Source organism: Amblyraja radiata, chromosome 25 (genome assembly GCF_010909765.2).
Source record: "Amblyraja radiata isolate CabotCenter1 chromosome 25, sAmbRad1.1.pri, whole genome shotgun sequence".
Taxonomy (NCBI): domain Eukaryota; kingdom Metazoa; phylum Chordata; class Chondrichthyes; order Rajiformes; family Rajidae; genus Amblyraja; species Amblyraja radiata.
The window spans coordinates 19,542,029-19,562,834 of record NC_045980.1 but is presented as its reverse complement, the minus strand read 5'-3'; positions in this window follow the sequence as shown (position 1 = coordinate 19,562,834).

The following is a 20,806-nucleotide window of genomic DNA, read 5'->3' as shown; positions in this document are numbered from 1 at the left end:
ATTATGTTTCGATGGTTCAATGGTTCATTTTCTGTCACGAGTACCGAGGTATAGTGAGATTCTTTCTTCGCATGCAGACCAGTAAAATTATTACCATGCACAAGGACTATCATGACATAATACATTGAAACAGCCCAGCCAGTCCATATGCAAGAGCCGCCAGATTTTGGCAACCATTTCACAGTCCCAGATGCAGCTGGCCATAAAGGCCCATTGCAGCCGCCGCCTCCAAACGATCGTTCTGCGAACCGTCATCCCTCTCCTCGCCCGGACATCTTTGTGCCCTCGGGGCGCCTGCCACAGCCGGATTTAAGGGCGCAGAAGGTAAGACCCTCCTCCCCCCCCGGTTCTTCTTACCAGCCTATTGTTCTAGCGTCTGCCACTGTCGCTCACTCACTCCATCTCCTCTCCAGTTCCTGACCTTCAGGGATGAGCAATGGCCGGGCTAAAACAGCATTTAAAAGACATTTGTTCAAGAGAGAACTGCAGATGCTGGAAAAATCGAAGGTAGACAAAAATGCTGGAGAAACTCAGAGGGTGAGGCAGCATCTACAGGTACATGCGTTGGAAAGGTTTTGAGGGATATGGGCCAAACACAGACAGGTTGGACTAGTGTGGTTGGGGCATCCTGGGCAGCATGTGCAAGTTGGGCCGAAGGGCCGGTATGAATCCATGCCTTTAAGTAAGAGTCCACAAACTACTTAACATTCGGTGCATATCCTTTCCTCCCTCGCATTATTTAGTTGCCTCTCAAAAACCTGTCTTGATTTTAATACTTTTAAGGTAGGAAATGCAGCTCGGTTTCTTTCACAATCTGACAAAGATAAAGATTAAAGCTGAGCCAGAGATAACTGTTTTTGATCTTCATACGTCTGATCAAAGAGGTGGCCTTAAACAATCAAGCTCTCATCTTTGTGCCTCGACAGGGAATCCCTGATCACTGGGTCTTCTTCAGTCAAAAGTCCACAATTGTATTTCCCACCCATGGGAAGAGAAGGATTATAGACTTTAGAGGTACACCGTGGGAACAGGCCCTTTGGCCCACTGAGTCCGCAATCACCCCATACACTATCCTACACACTAGGGACAAATGACAAATTTTACTGAAGCCAATTAACCTAAAAACCTGGTCCTGCGTCTTTGGAAAGTGGGAGGAAACTGGAGCACCCGGGGAAAACCCATGCAGTCACAGGGAGTTCAGGATTGAACCTGGGTCTCTGGCATTGTAAGGCAGCAAATCTACTGCCATGCCACTGTGCCGCCCCAAGGAGACACAAGGAATTGCAGATGCTGGAATCTTGAGCAATAAACAAAGTGCTGGAGGAACTGAGCAGGTCGGACAGCTCCGGTGGAGAGAATGGACAGACGATGTTTCAGGGCGGGATCGAAAGTGTCATCTGTCCATTCCGTCCACAGATGCTGCCTGTCCCAATGAATAACCAGGGGACCACAGTGATGCAGCGATACCTATCATTGTAACCATCTTCAAGAAAGGCGACAAATGGTCAAATCGAGATACAAGGAAGTAGAGTGCCATCGCTGAGAAAGGGCTGGGACCAGTGGAACCAGCTTGGACGAGGCATTTTGGTCGGCGTGGACAAGTTGGGCCAAAGAGCCTGTTTCTGTGCTGTATGACTATATAGTTCCTGCAGTTCCCTATGTCTACCATTCTTCCACCCTCACTCGAGGCAGTCTATTTAATCTCTCCACGTAGAGAATTAAAATTCGCGACGTTCCTCATATTCTACAATGAAAAATAAAAACCTATTAAAATGACAGTCAGAACCTTTCCGCAGGGTCTAAATGACAATGACTAGAGGGCATATCGTTAAAGTGAAAGGACAAAGTTTAAAGAAGTTGGTAGGGCAGGTTTTCTATCACAGAGAGTGGCGGGTGCCTGGAACAGGCTGCGAGGGGAAGTGGTGGAGGCAGATATGAAGGTGGTGTTCAAGAGGCATTTAGATAGGTACATGGATATGCAGAGAACAGAGGGATGTGGTGCATGTGAGGACAGAGCAGATTAGTTTTACTTGGCATCTTTATTTGGAATGGACTTTTCGGACCATACTGTTCTATGTTCTACCTGCAAGAGAGATAAAGGAAACGGCAAGTGCTGGGATCTTGAGCAAAAGTGAAAGCGTTGGAGGAACTCAATAGACCAGGCAGCATCTGTGAAGGGAATGGAAAGGTGACGTTTCGCATCTGGACCCTTCTTCAGACTATTAAAACTACATAGTCTGGGCAGCCGTTCCAACCCTTAGAACCTCCTCAGGTCCAGAGTTGCCACAGAAAGCTGACGCCCTCACCTTTCTAGAGTCATTGAGTCATATAGCTTGGAAAATGGGACTTCCGCCCAACTTGCCCACATCAACCAACATGTCCTATAGTCCCACATAGTCCCAGCCCTACTTGCCCGCATCAACCAACATGTCCCACCTGCCTGCGTTTGGACCATATCCCTCCTAACCTCATTAACCACAATGTTTCTCATTGAAACTTACAGAATAATGAAAGGCATAGATAGAGTGGATGTGTAAAGGATGTTTCCACTTGTGGGAGAGTCTAGGAGCAGAGGTCAGAGCCTCAGAATTAAATGGCACTCTTTTAGAAAGGAGGTGAGGAGGAATTTCTTTAGTCAGAGGGTAGTTAATCTGTGGAACTCATTGCCACAGTGGGCTGTGGAGACTGTCAGTGGGTATTTTAAAGGCAGAGATGGACAAAATCTTGATTAGAACAGGTGTCAAGGGTGATGGGGAGCAGGCAGGAAAATGCGATTAGGAGGCAGAGATCAGCCATGATTGAATGCCGGAGTGGACTTGATGGGCCGAATGGCCTAAAAATCTACTCTAAATATCTTACGAACCTGTGAACTTGTGAACCTGTCCTATCCATGTACTTGTCTAGTGTGTGTAAGAAGGAACTGCAGATGCTGGTTTACACCGAAGGTAGACATAAAATGCTGGAGTAACAGCGAGCGAGACAGGCAACATCTCTGGAAAGAAGGAATGGGTGACGTTTCGGGTTGAGACCCTTCTTTCAGAGTAGTCACTGTTGCGGCATCAGAAGCCATTATAGGGAGCCTAAAAATGCTAAGCCCTACACTGTGAAAATCCGCTATGACGGCACACGCCGGCTTTTATTCAATGCTATTACTTATTAATTTCCCAATGCATTCTGAATTCACTTTTTTATATCTTACATGGTGTTATAATAAATTTTTCAGTGTGGCAGGTAAGTTTAAAGGACGTCTAGGATCCTCGGGTCTTGGTGATCAGGACTGAACAGAATGACGGGAATGATGAGCTTAAGGGAGTTCAGGGAACATCATCCATGAGCCAGAGGCTGAATCTGAACAGTCAGATTGTGGAGTTACGTAGTTCTCTTGAAGATAGACACAAAAAGCTGAAGTAACTCAGTGGGACAGGCAGCATCTCTGGAGAGTCCCAAACGTCATCTATTCCTTTTCTCCAGAGATGCTGCCTGTCCCGCTGAGTTACTCCAGCAATTTGTGTCTGTCTTTGGTTTAACCAGCATCTGCAGTTCCATCTTACTCATCGCAGTTCTCCCGTTATGCCTACTTGAGGGAGAAAAGAAAGACACCTATTGCTGGAGTAACTCAGCACCTCTGGAGAACATAGGTAGGGACATAGAGGACCTGCCCCTCTTCTCTTCCAGCTTTCTTTCGCCCCCCCACCTTCACAATCAGTCTGAAGGGTCCCGACTCGAAACGTCACCTATTCATGTTCTCCTGACCTGCTAACTTACTCCATCACTTTGTGTCTTTCCTCTGTGAACCAGCATCTGCATTTCCTTGTTTCCAATCCTGCACTATTCCCATTTTATTTTCTCCACGTCAACTCCACACAGACCGAGCAATGTAAGCGGCCAAACTCGGACATTTCCGAGATGTGGGAGGAATCCGGAGCACCCGGAGGAAACTCGTGCATTCACCGAGAGAACGTGCCGATTCCGCATGTAATACAGCACCTCATATTCCACTCGGATGGCTTACAACCAAGCGATATGAATGTTGAATTCTCCGATTTTATGTAATAGTCCCCCTATCTCACCTCTTTTTCCACGAACACCCCAAATCCCCCTCCCAGTGCAGACCCATTTCTCTCACCATCCCAGTCACTCTGCTCCTTTCTCCACCCTTACATTCCTCTCCCATCCCTGAATCCAATATTTCCTTTTATCCCTTCTATCCCTCCCTCCGGATTTACATTTCACTCCTCGTCTTCCCTTATCTGACACCTTTTTGTCTTCCCTTCACCTCTTGCTTTGCAACTTACATCACACATTTGCCAATCATCCCCAATACAATAAACAATAATACAATCAATGATCAGTTCTACTAGGTAATCAGGACATAATTGTAGAAAGCCAAGTACATTGTGCCATCTCCCTCCATTCCATGCATATCCACGTGCCAATCAGGATTGTAGGTATTTCTCCTGACTAGTGAACATGCAACAAAAAACCTTTTCATTGTACTTCAGTACAGGTGGCAATAAACTAAACTCAACTACACTAACCTAAACTAAACTAAACTAAACTAAACTAGTGTGCAGAAAGGAACTGCAAATGGATAGTGCTGGTGTAACTCAGTGGGTCAGGTGGCATCTCTGGAGAAAATAAATAGGTGATGTTTCGTGTCTGAAGAAGGGTTCCGACCCGAAATGTCATTTATCCCTTTTCTCCAGAGATGCTGCCTGACTCGCTGAGTTACTCCGGCACTTAGCGTCTAACTACACTAAACTAGTGCAGCCTAAAGCAAGTACAGGTAATCAGAAACACTTTTAAACACCCCATGTATTTGACAATTATTTCAGGAAATAGAAAAGGTTGCTCTTCATTGCCGATAGGCAGTGATGCAACATAGAACAACAATTGGCAACTGTGCGAAGAGATGTTAGAGCATTCAAGGTCATTGTTCCTGCTTCCATCAGCGGAAGGTGGTGCAGCTGGTAAAGCCACGGCCTCACGGCGCCAGTGACCCACATTCCATCCTGACCTCAGGTGCTGTCCATGTGGAGTTTGCACGTTCTCTGTGTGGCCACATGGGTTTCCACCGGAATCTCCGGATTCTTCTGACATCCCAAAGATGCATGGATTTGTACCTTAATTGGCCCTCTGTAAACTGCCCCTAGTGTGTTGGGAGTGGATGAGAAAGTGGGACAACATAGAACAAGTGTGAACGGGTGATCGATGGTCATCGTGGACTCAGTGGGCCGAAGGGCCTGTTTCCATGCTGTATCTCTACACTAAGCTAAACATAGAATGTAAAACATAGAACAGTACAGCACAGAAACAGGTCTTTCGGCCGAACATGTCAGTGATTTACATGATACCAAGATAAATGAATCTCCTCTGCTTGCACATGATCCACATACTTCCATTCCCTGCATATCCATGTGCCTGTCTAAAAGCCTCTTGTACGCCACTATCATATTTGGTGCTAATTATTAGATCACGGTTTGAAATTAAGGTAAATAAAGTATTTTGCACAGCATTTTACTAGAATGGATATCAAAGGGCAAATGATTCTGAAATGGTTGAGAAAAGGCTGAGTGCTATTCATGACAATATTTTCTAAGGAATATTTATATAATTAGCTTTGGATAACTGGACAAAAAGAAGGTTCTGATGGGATATCTCTCTCGAGTATTGAAATTGCTGAGACTTGAGAAATTACATTTCAGGGCACTTTGAATGAGATGTACGCTGGAGGATTGGAATGCTGCCAAGATATATTTCCATGAGAAAAGGAGAAGGCGCTAATCTGGGTCATTTAGCCCAGCTCCTACACGAGGTAAAATGTTATAGCCTTGAACTGAAATCATCACAAATTTAAAAGAGGAAAATGAAACAGCAAGCACAGAGATTGAAAAGAATAACTGTGATGGGGAAGTATCAAATAACTATAATGCAATATTATCAGTTATAGATACAAATGGCTGGAGTAACTCAGCAGGACAGGCAGCATCTCTGAAGAGAAGGAATGGGTGACGTTTCGGGTCGAGACCCGAAACGTCACCCATTCCTTCTCTTCAGAGATGCTGCCTGTCCTACTGAGTTACTCCAGCCTTTTGTGTCTATCTTCGATATAAACCAGCATCTGCAGTTCCTTCCTTCACAATTATCAGTTATGCTTGGTAAGAAAATCTTAATAGTGCACCAGGCAACCTGCAGCAAGTGGAGGAAGATAATACAAAATACAATGAGCGCTGTGTATTTTACATTTATTTCTGAAAAAGTGAGAAAATTGAACACAAATGTCAGACACAAAGTGCTGGGGTGACTGCGGGTCAGGCAGCATCTCTGGAGAACATGGATAGGTGACCTTTTGTGTCAGGACCTTTCTTCAGAAAATTGGGCTTTCAGATTTCATAAAACTCACCTCATCTTTCAGGAGTTTGATTGTGTTTGGAAATATGGTTCTACAGCCTTCATTCGTGAATGTCCTTGGGGTGAAGCCAATGGCCAGGGGAGCGTAATTTTAGTTTACGTTTAGAGATAAAGCAGGGAAGCAGGTCCTTCAGCCCATCAAGTCCATGCAGACCAATGATCACCCATACACTAGTTTAGTTTAGTTTAGTTTAGAGGAACAGCGTGGAAACAGGCCCTTCAGACTGCCGTGTCTGCACCAACCATAGTCCCCCCCACACATTAACACTGCCCTACACACACACTGGGGACAATTTTACGTATATACCAAGCCAATTAACCTACAAACCTGTATGTCTTTGGTGTGTGGGAGGAAAGCGAAGATTTTAGGACAAAACCCATGCAGGTACAAACTCCGTACCGACAAACTCCTGTAGTCAGGATCGAACCTGGGTCTCTGGCACTGTAGGGCAGTAGCTCTACTGCTCCACCACCATGCCGCCCTATCCTTTTTACAGACGCTAATTCACCTACAAACCTGTATCTCTAAAGTCCAAAGTTTAAATGCAGGCAAATGGGACTAGCCCAGAATAATGTGTAGCAAAGAACTGCAGATGCTGGTTTAAACCGAAGATAGATAACAAGCTGGTGTAACTCAGCGGATTAGACAGCATCTCTGGAGAAAAGGAATTTCAGGTCGAGACCCTTCTTCGGACTGGCTGAAGAAGAGTCTTGACCCAAAACATCAGTTTTTCCTTTTCTACAGGCCCAGTATAACAACTGACAGCATGGACACGTTGGGCTGAAGGGCCTGTTTCCATGCTGTTCAGCACAATGTCTCTACTGACTGAACAAACTGCACATTTAATACCTGTCTCACTCAGAACATGTTCTCACTTTACTACTCTCTTTGTCCATATGGTCAGACCGGGATGTTAGCTGCAATGTAAGAATATACCTGGAGTCAGATTACTGGGCATTAGGGATCTATTAAAAACATTGGACAGAATCTATTCAAGTGCTGCTGTTGCAATATACCCAAGGCATGGATCATATCAACTTTCAGTATAACAGAGACACGGTGGAAAGCATTGTACTGAAGGGCACGAGATGGGGCCAGATCTCAGTCATAAAAGGTAACAAATTGGGAACAACCTTATATTGCCTTTTTATTAACTGAGACCCTCATTTATTTTTGGAAAACAAATCAGCAAATTATTTTATTCTGATAAAGAAACAATTATATTTAAGTTTTATAGGCTTCAACTTAATAGAACATAGAATGTAGAACTGTACAGCACAGGAACAGGCCCTTCAGCTCACAATGTTGGTGCCGAACATGATGTCATGAAGAAGTCTGAAGAAGGGTCTCGACCCGAAACGTCACCTATTCCTTTACTCCAGACATACTGTCTGACCCGCTGAGTTACTCCAGCTTTTTGTGTCTATCATACCATGATAGCTAATCTCCTCTGCCTGCACGTGATCCAAATCCCTCCACCCACTGTATATCCATGTGCCTATCTAAAAGCCTATTAAACGCCACTATCCTGTCTGGCTCCACCTCCATCCCTGGCAATGTGTTCCAGGCACCCACCATTCTCTGCATAGAAAAACTTGCTCCGCACATCTCCTTTAAACTTTGCCTCTCTCACCTTAAAGCTATGCCCCCTAGTCTTGGACATTTCCACCCTGGAAACAGATTCTGACTGCCTACGCTATCTATGCCTCCCATAATTTTATATATATATATCTATTACGTCTCTCCTCAGCCTCCAACGTTGCAGAGAAAACAATCCAAATTTCCCTAACATCTCCTTGTTACTAATTCAAGCAGCATTCTGGTAAATCTGCACCTTATCTAAAACCTTCACATCCTTGTTATGTTAAAGATTATCGTGTTCTGTGTTTTTTAAAATTCATATGGATGTATGGTGACCCCCAATTTCACTGTACCAATTGGGCCATGTGACAATAAATGTATCTTGAATCTCTTGAATCTTGAATCTTGAATCTCCTTCCTGTAAATGAATGACCAGAACTGCACACAATACTCCAAAGTGGCCTAACCAAGAGAACTTATAAAATAGCCGGTAGACACAAAATGCTGGAGTAACTCAGCGGGACAGGCAGCATCGCTGGAGAGAAGGAATGGGTGACGTTTCGGGTCGAGACCCTTCTTCAGACTGATGTCAGGGGAGTGGGTGGGACAGAGATAGAATGTAGTCGGAGACAGTAAGACTGGTGGGGGAACTGGGAAGGGGGAGAGATGGAGAGAAAGATGGAAAGCAAGGGCTATTTGAGGTTAGAGAAGTCAATGTTCATACCGCTGGGGTGTAAGCTACCCAAGCAAAATATGAGGTGCTGTTCCTCCAATTTGCGCTGGGCCTCACTCTGGCAATGGAGGAGGCCAAGGGACAGAAAGGTCAGTGTGAGAATGAGAGGGGGAGTTAAAGTGTTGAGCAACGGGGAGATCAGGTAGGTTAAGGCGGACTGAGCGGAGGTGTTCAGCGAAACGATCGCTGAGTGTGCGCTTGGTCTTGCCGATGTACAGAAGTTGACACCTGGAACAGCGAATACAGTAGATGAGGTTGGAGGAGGTGCAAGTGAACCCCTGCCTTTGGCTCTACAAGAATATTCTGTGCACTGGCAGGTAAATCAAAAGTCACGCGTATTTAATTGCCATATGTATCGTAAACGCACTTGCTTACTTGCAGCAGCTTAACAGGTCTGTAAACACAGTACTCATGGATGGCACAAAGGAAAGTTCAAGTAATTAAAAAAATATATTAGTACAAATTGAAAATCCCAAAGACTCTAGTGCAACTAAGCCAGTTCGTAATGAGTAACCAGGAGCATAGGTCCAGGATCAGTAAGAAAGGCAGCAAGGGGGAAAGTACTTTCCCATGGAAAGAATGTTGACTTTACAACCAAATCAATTACAGCATTGAAGATGGATTTAACAAAAGCCCTTGAGAAGAAATGTTTGTGAAGAGAAAATGCTCAAAGTACAGGGAATTGTGGTTAGAGTACATTGCCTCAATGAACACAGACTCATGAAGAATGTGATGCAAGGGCATCTGAAACGTCCTTGCACCTGTCGCAGCAGTGCAAGATGCCAGTGGAAGAGATGAGCTTCTCACAGTTAAATTAACTTGCGGGAGTTAACTCCCACAAATTTTCACTTTGGATTTGATTCCTTTATTGCCATTCAGACCTTTCGGTCTGAACGAAATTTCATTGCCTGCAGTCATACACATAATAATAAATAACGAAACATACAATAAACACAAATTAACATCCACCACAGTGAGTTCACCAGGCACCTCCTCACTGTGATGGAGGCAAAAGTCTTAAAGTCTCTGTCTCTTCCCTCATTGTTCTCCCAATGCGCTGAGGCGAGGCGATCCAGGCTTCCGATGTTGTGACCCCGCCGGATGTTGGTGAGTGAGTCCCGCGGCTCAACCGAGCTCCGCGAACGGGCCGGTTCAAGCTCCGTGGCCCGGGGTGGTTGAAGCTGCCGAAGATGCCGCCCTCCAGTCCAGCGGACGCAGCTGTAGTTGAAACCAACTGAAATGCAACTATTCGAGCTTTGCTCTTCGTTTGACTGTTCAGCTTCCAAACTTGGGGCCCATTCCAAACAATAACACTTCCCATCCTATATTTTGTGAATCCAGTAACACTCTAGGAAAGACACATAAACCTGGAGTAAATCAGCAGGTCAGGCAGCATCTCTGGAGGAAAGGAAAAGGTGATGTTTCGGGTCGAGACACTTCTTCAGACTGTTCAGAAGGATTAAAGAAAGTATGTAAACTTCATAAAGGCTAAACATCCCCTGCGTTATGTGTGCACTGTTTAGATCCAACATATTGATCCTGAAGTCAAGCAAGACCGAAATAAACCTAAACACAAAGTGCTGGAAGATCTCAGCGGGTCAGGCAGCATCTGTGGAAGGAACATTTTGAATCGGGACCACTCTTCAGACTGAACTAAACTCTTCCTCATAAACAAATAGAGGCATTGCGTCATCGAGTTATATAGCCCGGAAACAGGCCCTTCAGCCCAACTCGTCCAATATGCCCCATCTACACTAGTCCCACCTGCCCGCGTTTGGCCCATATCTCTCTAAAACCTTCCCTATCCATGTACCTGTCCAAATGTGTTTTAAATGTTGTCAAAGTCCCTACCTCAAATACCTCCTCTGACAGCTCGTTCTAGATACCCACCACCTTCTGTGTGACAAAGAGAGAAGGAAAACAAACATAGAAAAGTCTGCCTTAAATAGAAAGGGAGATGTCTTCAATAATTGGCTCGATGCAGCATTTGATGCTCAGAAGCAGGCATTGAAGGAATTGTGCACATAGATACCGCTACATTTCTCTCCTGTCAACAGCAATGGTGATGAAAATAATCTGAGGTTTCTCCTAATTAGTGCGCTGGGAATCCCTGCGTATAGTTTCACGATAGGCCCGTAAAGCCCAGGGAAATATGGTTATAAAGAAAAGTCAAGGAATGAAACTGTTGGAGATTTACTTAGGTTTAAGTTTGATTCATGGGTTTGAGCCATATAAAACCTAATGAACCACTGGCTGCGTTTGTAGGTGAATTGTGAAAGTGATCACATAACACTGTAATTATGGAAACATTCTCAGTGATGTTTGGACAGTTTACTGTGTAGAATCAATGAGGACCAGATTGTATGTGTAATTTGTGAATCATTTATGTTTCCCTGTGTTTGCCCGAGTCTATGTGCTGTGTGCATGAAGATATTCATAGTACCTGCACCTCACTCTATCTGCATTTGACAATAAATTCGACTTGGTTTGATTGAATTGATTGATTGAAACATAAAACACAGAAACAGGCCCTTCAGTCCATCGGGTTATTCTGCTTTCTCGTCCACTCCCTACACACTAGGGGCAATGTGCAGAGGGTCAATTAACCTACAAACCCTCCACGTCTTTGGATGTGGGAGGAAACCGGGGCACCCGGATGAAACCCACGTGGTCACAGGGAGAACGCGCAAACTCCAAACAGTCAGCGCCTGTTGTTAGGATCGAACATAGGTCCCTGGCGCTGCAAGGCAGGGGCTCTACTAGCTGTGCCACTGTACAGTCACGTGCCTTGATTGTTCCTGTACAGTGTGTCTGTGGGGTAAGCAGCAAAACCCAACACAGGAGTCTGAAGACGGGTCTCGATCCAAAACGTCACCTATTCCCTGGGGTGGAAGATTGCAACCTTCACGTGGTCTGCCCTGTTTCGACGAATGCAATCAACCTTGCGTGCACAATCAAATAAGATCAATTAGAACAAGTTGTCCGACAACTTTAGGCAGTGCATGCCATAAGCAAGAAGAAGAAGACCTATTCTCTTCTCTCTGCCTGTCCCCCTGAGTTACTCCAGCATTTTGTGTCTTTCTTCGGTGTAAACCAACATCTGCAGTTCCTTCCTGCACAGGAAGCTGCACATCATCCTAGAATGTGAATCAAACACTGGGGAGTGAAAATGCCATTTGAACTCTGGCTCTGGCAACAACATTGCCACATACACGGTTTACTTACAGGAAGAGACATAAACTTGAGTTAACAAAATAAAAGTACGAAGATGAAGAAAGGTGCTGAAAAATCCCGCTGTTACTGCCATTCCCTCTTATCTAGAGAAATCACGAGAACACTGTAATTGGAACTTGGGGTCAAAATATCGAAAGCCTTGCTTATTTTGTGCCCACATTTTTCCACTGACTTGCAGGATTTATGTATAATTTATATATAGTTTATGCTATTGAGTGGAGTCTGAGTCTATGTGCCTGTGGTGCTGCTGCAGGCGTGATTTTCATTGTATCTGTACCTCACCGCACGTACATCTGACAAATGAACTCGACTGAGCAGCTCGAATAAGCAGGAACGTAGGAGACTACAGAAAGTAGTGGATATGGCCTGGTCCATCACGGGTACTGACCTCTCCACCATCCATGGGGATCTACAGGAGTCCCTGCCTCAAAAAGGCAGCCAGCATCATCAGAGATCCACACCGCAAGAGCTCTCCCAAGTTTGCCCTGATTCAAACTCGGAGATTTACGGTAATGGCCACTCGTCGGTACTCGGGGCTCTCGTAGATATTTTTCAACATGTTGAAAAATCTTCATGAGTCTTCCCGTGCTTACCTGCCGTTAACGAGTCTTCCCGAGTACCTGCCGTTAGCGTTACGAGCCGCTAAGAGACGTCCCCGAGCTCTGACGTACCTGCTACGTTCATTCTCCGTGCTTACCACGAGTTTGATTTTTTTTTAAACTCGGGAGAGCTCTTGGAATGAACTCGTACTGTGGGACAGGGCTTTTAGAGGTACAACTGAGGCAAGAGTTAAGAGTCAAGAGCGTTTAATGGTCATATGTACCAACAAAAAAACAATGAAATTCTTACTTGCAGCAACGTAAAGAGGCTGTCCCACTGCGGCGACCAAATCCGCGAGTTCAGATGTTTTCCCTCGACTCATACTCGCAGCATGGTCGACACGAGGTCCTAGGAGGTCTTTGTAACTCTCCTTCATGCTCGAGAGTAGTTCCCACGTATTTGTGGCCTCAGTTAGGTCGCGGCGTATTTTTCAACATGTTGAAAAATGCCCGCGACTAAAATAAAGTCGCCATGGAAAAAATCTATACTTTTTTTACTCATAGGTTTAGTCAAAGTAGGTCGTAGAAGGTCGGCATGTTAGTCGCAGGTAATCGAGGGTAGTAGAATGTAGTCGTAGATAGTCTTCAACATAGTCGAAGGAAGGTCATAGGAGACTGAAGGAGGTCGACTTCACTCTCCCCTATTCAGTGTCCAATTTTCCCGAAGCTAGTCTTCAACATAGTCGAAGGAGGTGTTCTACATGACATTTTTTCAAACTCTCCTAAACCTTTCTAAACTCGCCAGTTAGGTGGCCACAGTGGGACAGCCCCTTGACAGGCCTCTAAAACAGTCATACTCAGTTCTTAATCTCAGGGGAAACGATTATTTTCCAACAAATGATGCACATTACTCAGGCTATCCTTGTAGAAACGAAAAAACTTCTTCAAAGTCTGAAGAAAGGTCTCGACCTGACGATGTTCTCCAGAGATGCTGCCTGACCTGCTGAGTTACTCCAGCACTTTGTGTCCTCACTGGAATATCCTTGAGGTTTAATTGATTTGGTTTTAATGCAGAACAAATCATACCTAACTATTTTGAGTTCATAATCTTAGTTTGAGATTGCTGCTGCCATTCTGTCTCTTCCTGATCCTGGTTGTACAACATGACGCCGCCTAACCAAATAAAATCTGCTAATAATGCCCTACATAGACATCAACATCACGCCTGCCTTCCCCTGCGGCACACTGAATTAATTCAACTTTCAAATAAAGTTTGGACTGCAGAGCCAGGCGATTCATATGCATGAACCGAAACCTGCTGTGCTAGTCGAGGAAGGGCAAATCTCTCAAACTAGCTGGAGATGCCTTCAGCTCATAAGTGAAGCAATTAAAATTCAGGCATCATATGCTCTCACATAGGATATACATTATTACACAAGGCGGAAATCCCTTTGCTGCTTTCTTCCTTCATGTTGCCCACTCTTTATACAAGACTCGTGTAATGATTGCTGGAAGAGCCCCTGGTTTGTTTCTGTCTTTCCAGGCCTTCAGCAGTCTATGTAATAATTTATAAGCAAGTCTGTGTAAGATCATCTACATTCTGATAGCACGCAAAGGTCACACTGACACGGTTCCTCCCTCATTACATCCACGGTGTTTGCACTCTATTCTGAATTCCAATAGACTGATTTAAAAAAATAATGCCAGCCTTGGTCATCATTTCCATTGATGCAACCTATTGGCGTGCCGGACATGCCTTTGCCGGTGCAGCAAGGTGCTAAAACCACAGGTGGGTGGAGGGAACCAAGGTGGGTCTTGTGCCCGTACAATATGAAACTCTCTGAGCAACGGGATATGGCTGATGGCCGATGTTAGCAGCTGGTGTCACCATGAGTAACCTTAGCTCATGAATAAAGAATCTGCAAAAGCAAAAGATTCTCCCGCCAGACGCCGCCACTTCAGAAGGAACTCAATAACAGAAGTCCACACCTCTCCATTGGTGGCCTTCTCGAGAACTAGGCCACACGTTAAAGTGATGGTTTGTAGGGCAAATGACCTGCAATAGTTAACTCACGAGTAAAATAAAACTGTCTCCGATGCTACTTACAAATATCGACACAAGCACCATAGAAAGCACACTGCCAGGTTGCTCCACAGCTTGGTTTGGGAATAGCTCTACCTAAGATTGCAAGAAATTGACGGGAGTTGTGGATAGCCAAGTCCATCGCATAGACCCGACTCCCCAACAGACTTGGAAACCAAACGCAACATTTTCCATTGGTCCTCCGTTTCCAAACACCAGATCATTGTTCATTTCTAGAACATACAAAGGTACGAGATCAGGAGGGACATGGATAAAGTTAACGCTCAGGGTAGAGGATTCTAAAGCCAGAGGGAGTAGGTGAGTTGGGAGAGATTTAAGAGGGACACCAGGGGCAACTTTTACACGGTGTATAGTCCAGGTCTGGAATGAACTACCAGAGAAAACTGTAGATGCAGATACAATTATGATTCGATTTATTGATTGAAAGATACAGCAAGGAAACAAACCCTTCGGCCCACCAAGTCCACGCTGACCACCGATCACCCGTTCATACTAGTTCTATGTTATCCCACTTTCTCGTCCACTCCTTACACACTAGAGACAATTTACAGAGAAAATTTACCTACAAATCTGAAAGTCTTTGGGATGTGGGAGGAAACCTATGCGGTTACAGTGAGAACGTGCAAACACCACTGACAGCACCCTAACTCAGGATCTAACATGTTACTGGTGTTGTGAGGCAGCAGCTCTACCAGCTATGCCACTGTGACTTTTGGATAGCTATATGGTAAGGAAGTATATAGGGGGATATGCGCCAAATGCAGGCAAATGGGGCTAGCCCAGTATGTTAACTTGGATGACACGGAGAAGATGGGCTAAAGGGCTTGCTTCTGAACTGTCCTCTAGCTTCTTTCCACATCCCAAGCAGGTGCTCACTGGTCAATAAAATACATTGGACGTATATATCTATATTACTAAAAGTAAGATCTTGACCACTTCCTGTCTTTCTGTTTCGTGATTTTAGAAAAAACGCTGCCACTTATGGCTGTGATTTTTGGCCACCTTACTCAGAGTCCCATTCCGTTGCGCAGGACAAGAGGATTTTTCCCATTGATGAAAAATAAAAGAGTTATTAATGTTTTAAAAATGTTGACATTCTCTCTGCTGCCCCTGCTGGTGGGAGGGGGGATGGACTATAAAACCCGGAAGTGTTGTGCCCCACTCAGTCTCTGCAAGATGGAGGAAGCGAGAGGGTCACATCTCTCTGAGCTGTGAATGACACTGAACACATGTCTACTCAACTGTGAGTGCTCTTAATGTGGTTCTAAAATGTTTGCAAAAATTGTGTTTCTTGGTTTTAAAATGTTTGCAGAAAGTGTATTGGTTCTAAAATGTTTGCAACAGTTTTCGGATGGAAAAAGCGCGAATATACATTTTATTAGATCAGGACTGTGTTTAATGCAAAATTGGCGCTCATTCCGTGACTTCCGCTGAGTGGCAGTCTGTGTAAGTGTGTGTGTGTGTGTGTGTGTGTGTGTGTGTGTGTGTGTGTGTGTGTGTGTGTGTGTGTGTGTGTGTGTGTGTGTGTGTGTCTGTGTGTGTGAGTGTGTCTGTGCGTGTGAGAGTCAGTGTGTGTGTGAGTGTGTGTGTGTGTGTGTGTGTGTGTGTGTGTGTGTGTGTGTGTGTGTGTGTGTGTGTGTGTGTGTGTGTGTGTGTGTGTGTCTGTGTGTGTGAGTGTGTCCGTGCGTGTGAGAGTCAGTGTGTGTGTGTGTGTGTGTGTGTGTGAGTCAGTGTGTGCGTGTGTGTATGTGTGAGTGGGTGAGAGTGTGTGTTTGTGCGTGTGTGTGTGTGTATCCGTGTGTGTGTGTGAGTGTGTGTGTGTGTGTGTGTGAGTGTGTGTCTGTGTGTGTGAGTGTGTCTGTGCGTGTGAGAGTCAGTGTGTGTTTGAGTGTGTGTGTGTGTGTGAGTGTGTGTCTGTGTGTGTGAGTGTGTCTGTGCGTGTGAGAGTCAGTGTGTGCGTGTGTGTATCCGTGTGTGTGTGTGTGTGAGTGTGTGTGTGTGTGAGTGTGTGAGTGTGTGTCTGTGTGTGTGAGTGTGTCTGTGCGTGTGAGAGTCAGTGTGTGTGTGAGTGTGTGTGTGTGTGAGTGTGTGTCTGTGTGTGTGAGTGTGTCTGTGTGTGTGTGAGTGTGTGTGTGTGTGAGTGTGTGTCTGTGTGTGAGAGTGTGTCTGTGCGTGTGAGAGTCAGTGTGTGTGTGAGTGTCTGTGTGAGGTGGAGGGTGTGTGTGAACGACAAACAACAAATAGTGCAAATAATATAGTCTTTCCTAGTTCAGAGCTTATTCGTTATGTTTAATAGTCTGATGGCTGTCAGGAAGAAGCTGTTCCTCAATGTGGATGTTACAGTTTTCAGTTTACAAAAGTCGGACGTGACATCAGAAGTCGAGCATAAGTCAGTCAGTCCACAAGCCGTGATTCAGTCTGTCAGTCTAGAGGCCACGAGTGAGTCAGTCAGTCAGTCCAGAGGCCATGAGTTAGTCCCAAGGCAGTGAGTGAGTCCAGAGGCCATGAGTAGGTTGCTCACCGCCCCCTCCCACTGACATCCCCCACCTCAAGACGCTGCCCTCCGCCTGGCTATAGGACGCTCCCCCTCCTGAAGCCGTCCCTATCCCCCGCTGCAGGACACCCCCCTCCCTCATCAGCCCACGAGAGCCCCCACCTGAAGTCATCCCCTTCGGCTGCAGGACGTTTGTCACCCCCGCCTCAAAAACATTTTTTGCACAAATTCTTCAGTGAGTCCAGAGGATTGGGAATTACACCAAAACAATGGAATTCTTTAATTTGCCACAACCAAGAAATGGAAGGATGCACCTTGATGACGACAATCCATAATTGCTGCAGGAATTGCAATATGATAGAACTGAATAACTGCAGTTTGTTGAGGAGAATGAGCCTCTGCTGAATGCTGAGCAGAGAGCAGTGCATGACCAGGTGTGCAACTCCTTGAAAAGGAATCTCCCTTCAATGTTTTTCATTGATGCACGAGGAGGAACAGAAAAAACATTTATCACCAATTTGATCCTCTCCAAAGTTAGAGGTCAAGGTGATGTGGCTATTGCTGTAGCATCCTCTGGGATAGCAGCTACATTAATGCCTGGTGGAAGAACTGCACATTCTCGATTCAAGATACCCATCCAAGTGGCCGAGGATACATTCTGCAACATCGAGAAGAACTCTAAGACGGCACATTTCATGAGGCAAGTGAAACTCATTGTTTGGGATGAATGTCCAATGATTAGGCGAGAAATCTTTGAAGCAGTGGACAGAACTCTTCAAGATGTCCGCCGCAACACTAAGCCTTTTGGCGGCATTCTTATCGTTTGTTGTGGTGATTTTCGACAACTCCTTGCTGTGGTGAAAAGGGGAAATGATGCTGATGTTGAAAATGCCTGCATCAAGAAATCCTACTTGTGGAGACTTTTCATCAAGTTTCAATTGCACACAAATATGCGATTGACAGAGGGAGAAGGCGACTGTTCTCAATTTTTGTTGAAAGTTGGAGAAGACGAGATTTTAAAGAAAGAAGATGATGAAATTGAAATCCCACAAGACATGCTTCTATCAGCAGAAACTCTGGAGGATTGTATTGATTTCATCTATCCCATATTTGACAATCCTGTAGAATTATTCTTCAACAATTGTATCTTGGTTCCGCACAACGATACCATGAGAAGGATCAATTCTACATGCATCAGATGCTTCCCTGGAATTGTTAAGGAATACTTTTCTTTCAATGCTGTCACTGACGGAACTCATGATACTCACTTCCCAACAGAATTCCTCGATTCACTCGAGCTCTCTGGATTACCACCACACAAATTGGAGTTGATAAAAGGATCTCCAATCATATTAATGAGAAGCTTGGAACCTCCGAAGCTATGCAATGGAACCAGGATGATTGTGGTAGAGCTACAGAATAATCTGATCATTTCAAGAATCAACATGGGAGCCTTCAAAGATGACATTGTTCTCATTCCTAGGATAGCACTCAATTTAACAGAAGGTGAAGACATTTCCCTTCAGCGGACCCAATTCCCCATTCAATCAAGTTTTGCTATGATGATCCATAAAGCACAAGGACAAACAATGCAGAAGGTATTGATCTACCTCGACAAACGGTATTTCAGCATGGAAAACTATATGTGGATCTTAGCCGAGGAAAGATGAAGGGAACTGTCAACGTTTTCCTGAAGGATGGGACATCGACCAAGAATGTCGTCATTAAAAGCGTGCTTGCTTCGTTGAATGATAACTTCTGAGATAAATTCTCAGATTTTCTTTGTTAAAATTTGACCGCTCAATCTCTCTATATTAAAACTGTCTCTTTTTTTATCAACAGCAAATAGACATCAAGAGGCAGTGAGCAGCAGAACACAACAAGAGACACAACAAGAAAGAACTTAATAATTCTCATCTTTAACATTTAAATTGTTCTTATATTTTAAGAGTCATTCACATTTTAAACTTTAATAAATCCTTTTTCCACTTTTCATGCCTGCATGTTCTTCATCACAATAGGAACCTAATGGGCAGGAATGGATGCTCTGTGGGAGAGCCACAAGAGTGCATGGGGGGAGGTTGTGGGGAGATGGACTGAATGCATGGGGGGGAGGGGAATGGTAAGGAGCGGAGTGGGGGAGGGTTAAAGGAAGAGGGGTGACTGAGTGAACTGCCAGTGTACCAGGCGTGAGTGACTGCACTGCTAGCCCACCAGCCATGAGTAAGTGAACTGCCAGCCCACCAGCTGTAAGTGACTGAACTGCCAGCCCACCAGCTGTGAGTGTCTGCACTGCCAGCCCACAAGCCATGAGTAAGTGAACTGCCAGTCCACCAGCCATGACTCACTGAACTGCAAGCCCAAGAATCCATTCAGTCCACCCTCTCTCCCTTCTCTCTCACAGAGTCTATCACCTATTTTGGGCAGAATTTCTGGCAGTTTCTCAGCTGCCAACCTGCCAGGCCTGAGTGACTGTACTGCCAGGCCTCAGTGACTGAGCTGCCTGGCCTCATTGACTGAGCTGCCAGCCCAAGAATCCATTCTGCCCACAATGTCCATACTACCCCTCTGGAAACCAGCCCCTCAGCCCACAATACCCATATTAGCGCTCCAGAGATCCACGCTAGAATACTTTCCTCCTTCATTGCTGTGATCTGTAAAAAAAGATGAAAATGTCTAAAATTAATTGTCCACCCCTCTCCCCCTTCTCTCACAGTCTGTCACCTGTTTTCGGCAGAATTTCTGGCAGTTTTTCAGCTGCCGACCAACCAGCCCACCAGGCCTGAGTTACTGAGCTGCCAGCCTGCCAGGCCTGAGTTACTGAGCTGTCAGCCTGCCAGGCCTGAGTGACTGAGCTGCCAGGCCTGAGTGACTCAGCTGCCAAGCCTGAGTGACTGAGCTGCCAGCCCAGGAATCCATTCGGCTCACAATCTCCAAACTAGCCCTCTGGAAACCAACCCCTTCGGCCCACAACACCAATACTAGCGCCACAGAAAGCCCCCCCACCCCCCCACCCCTCCCCCACTGGCCAGCAATATTGGAATTGGTGGAGAGGTGGAATATTGCTTTTGGTGACCAGCCCTCCCGTGTGATGCTGGGACCCAATGGGTCCCACTTAGTCTAGTATAGATATTAAAGTTTTAGAGGGATATAGGTCAAATGCACATAGGCGGGTCCAGCATAGATGGGGCATTTTGGTCAGCATTGATAAGTTGAGCCGAAGGGCCTGTTTCAGTGCTCTATGAATCTATGATTTTATGAATCTAAGTGGCTGCTGTACATTAGACATTGATGTAGGTACAGTAGGTGTCTAAAGGAGTAAAACAAATCTGGAGTAACTCAACGGGTCAGACAGCATCCTGGAGAACATGGGTAGGTTCTCAAGAAAGCATGAAATAAAAGCAGGAGTAGACTATTGATGATCCACCCCTCAGTAAGTTTATAGGTGCTGTTTTACCTCAGACAGACTTTCTTGCATTTACTCTACATTCCCTTCATTTCTGTTTCTTCTCCCCCCCCCCCCCCCCCCAGCCGTAATGAACAGAAGAGTGACACTTGTTTGAGCAGACTTCAATTCTCTGACTTTAAATGGGAAGGGAATTGGTGGGAAGACACAAAATGCTCGAGTAAAGGGCTTGTCCCACTTGCAAGTTATTTGCTCGTCATTTACGCAACATAATTTGTGCGTCACAACGCACGACGCGACATC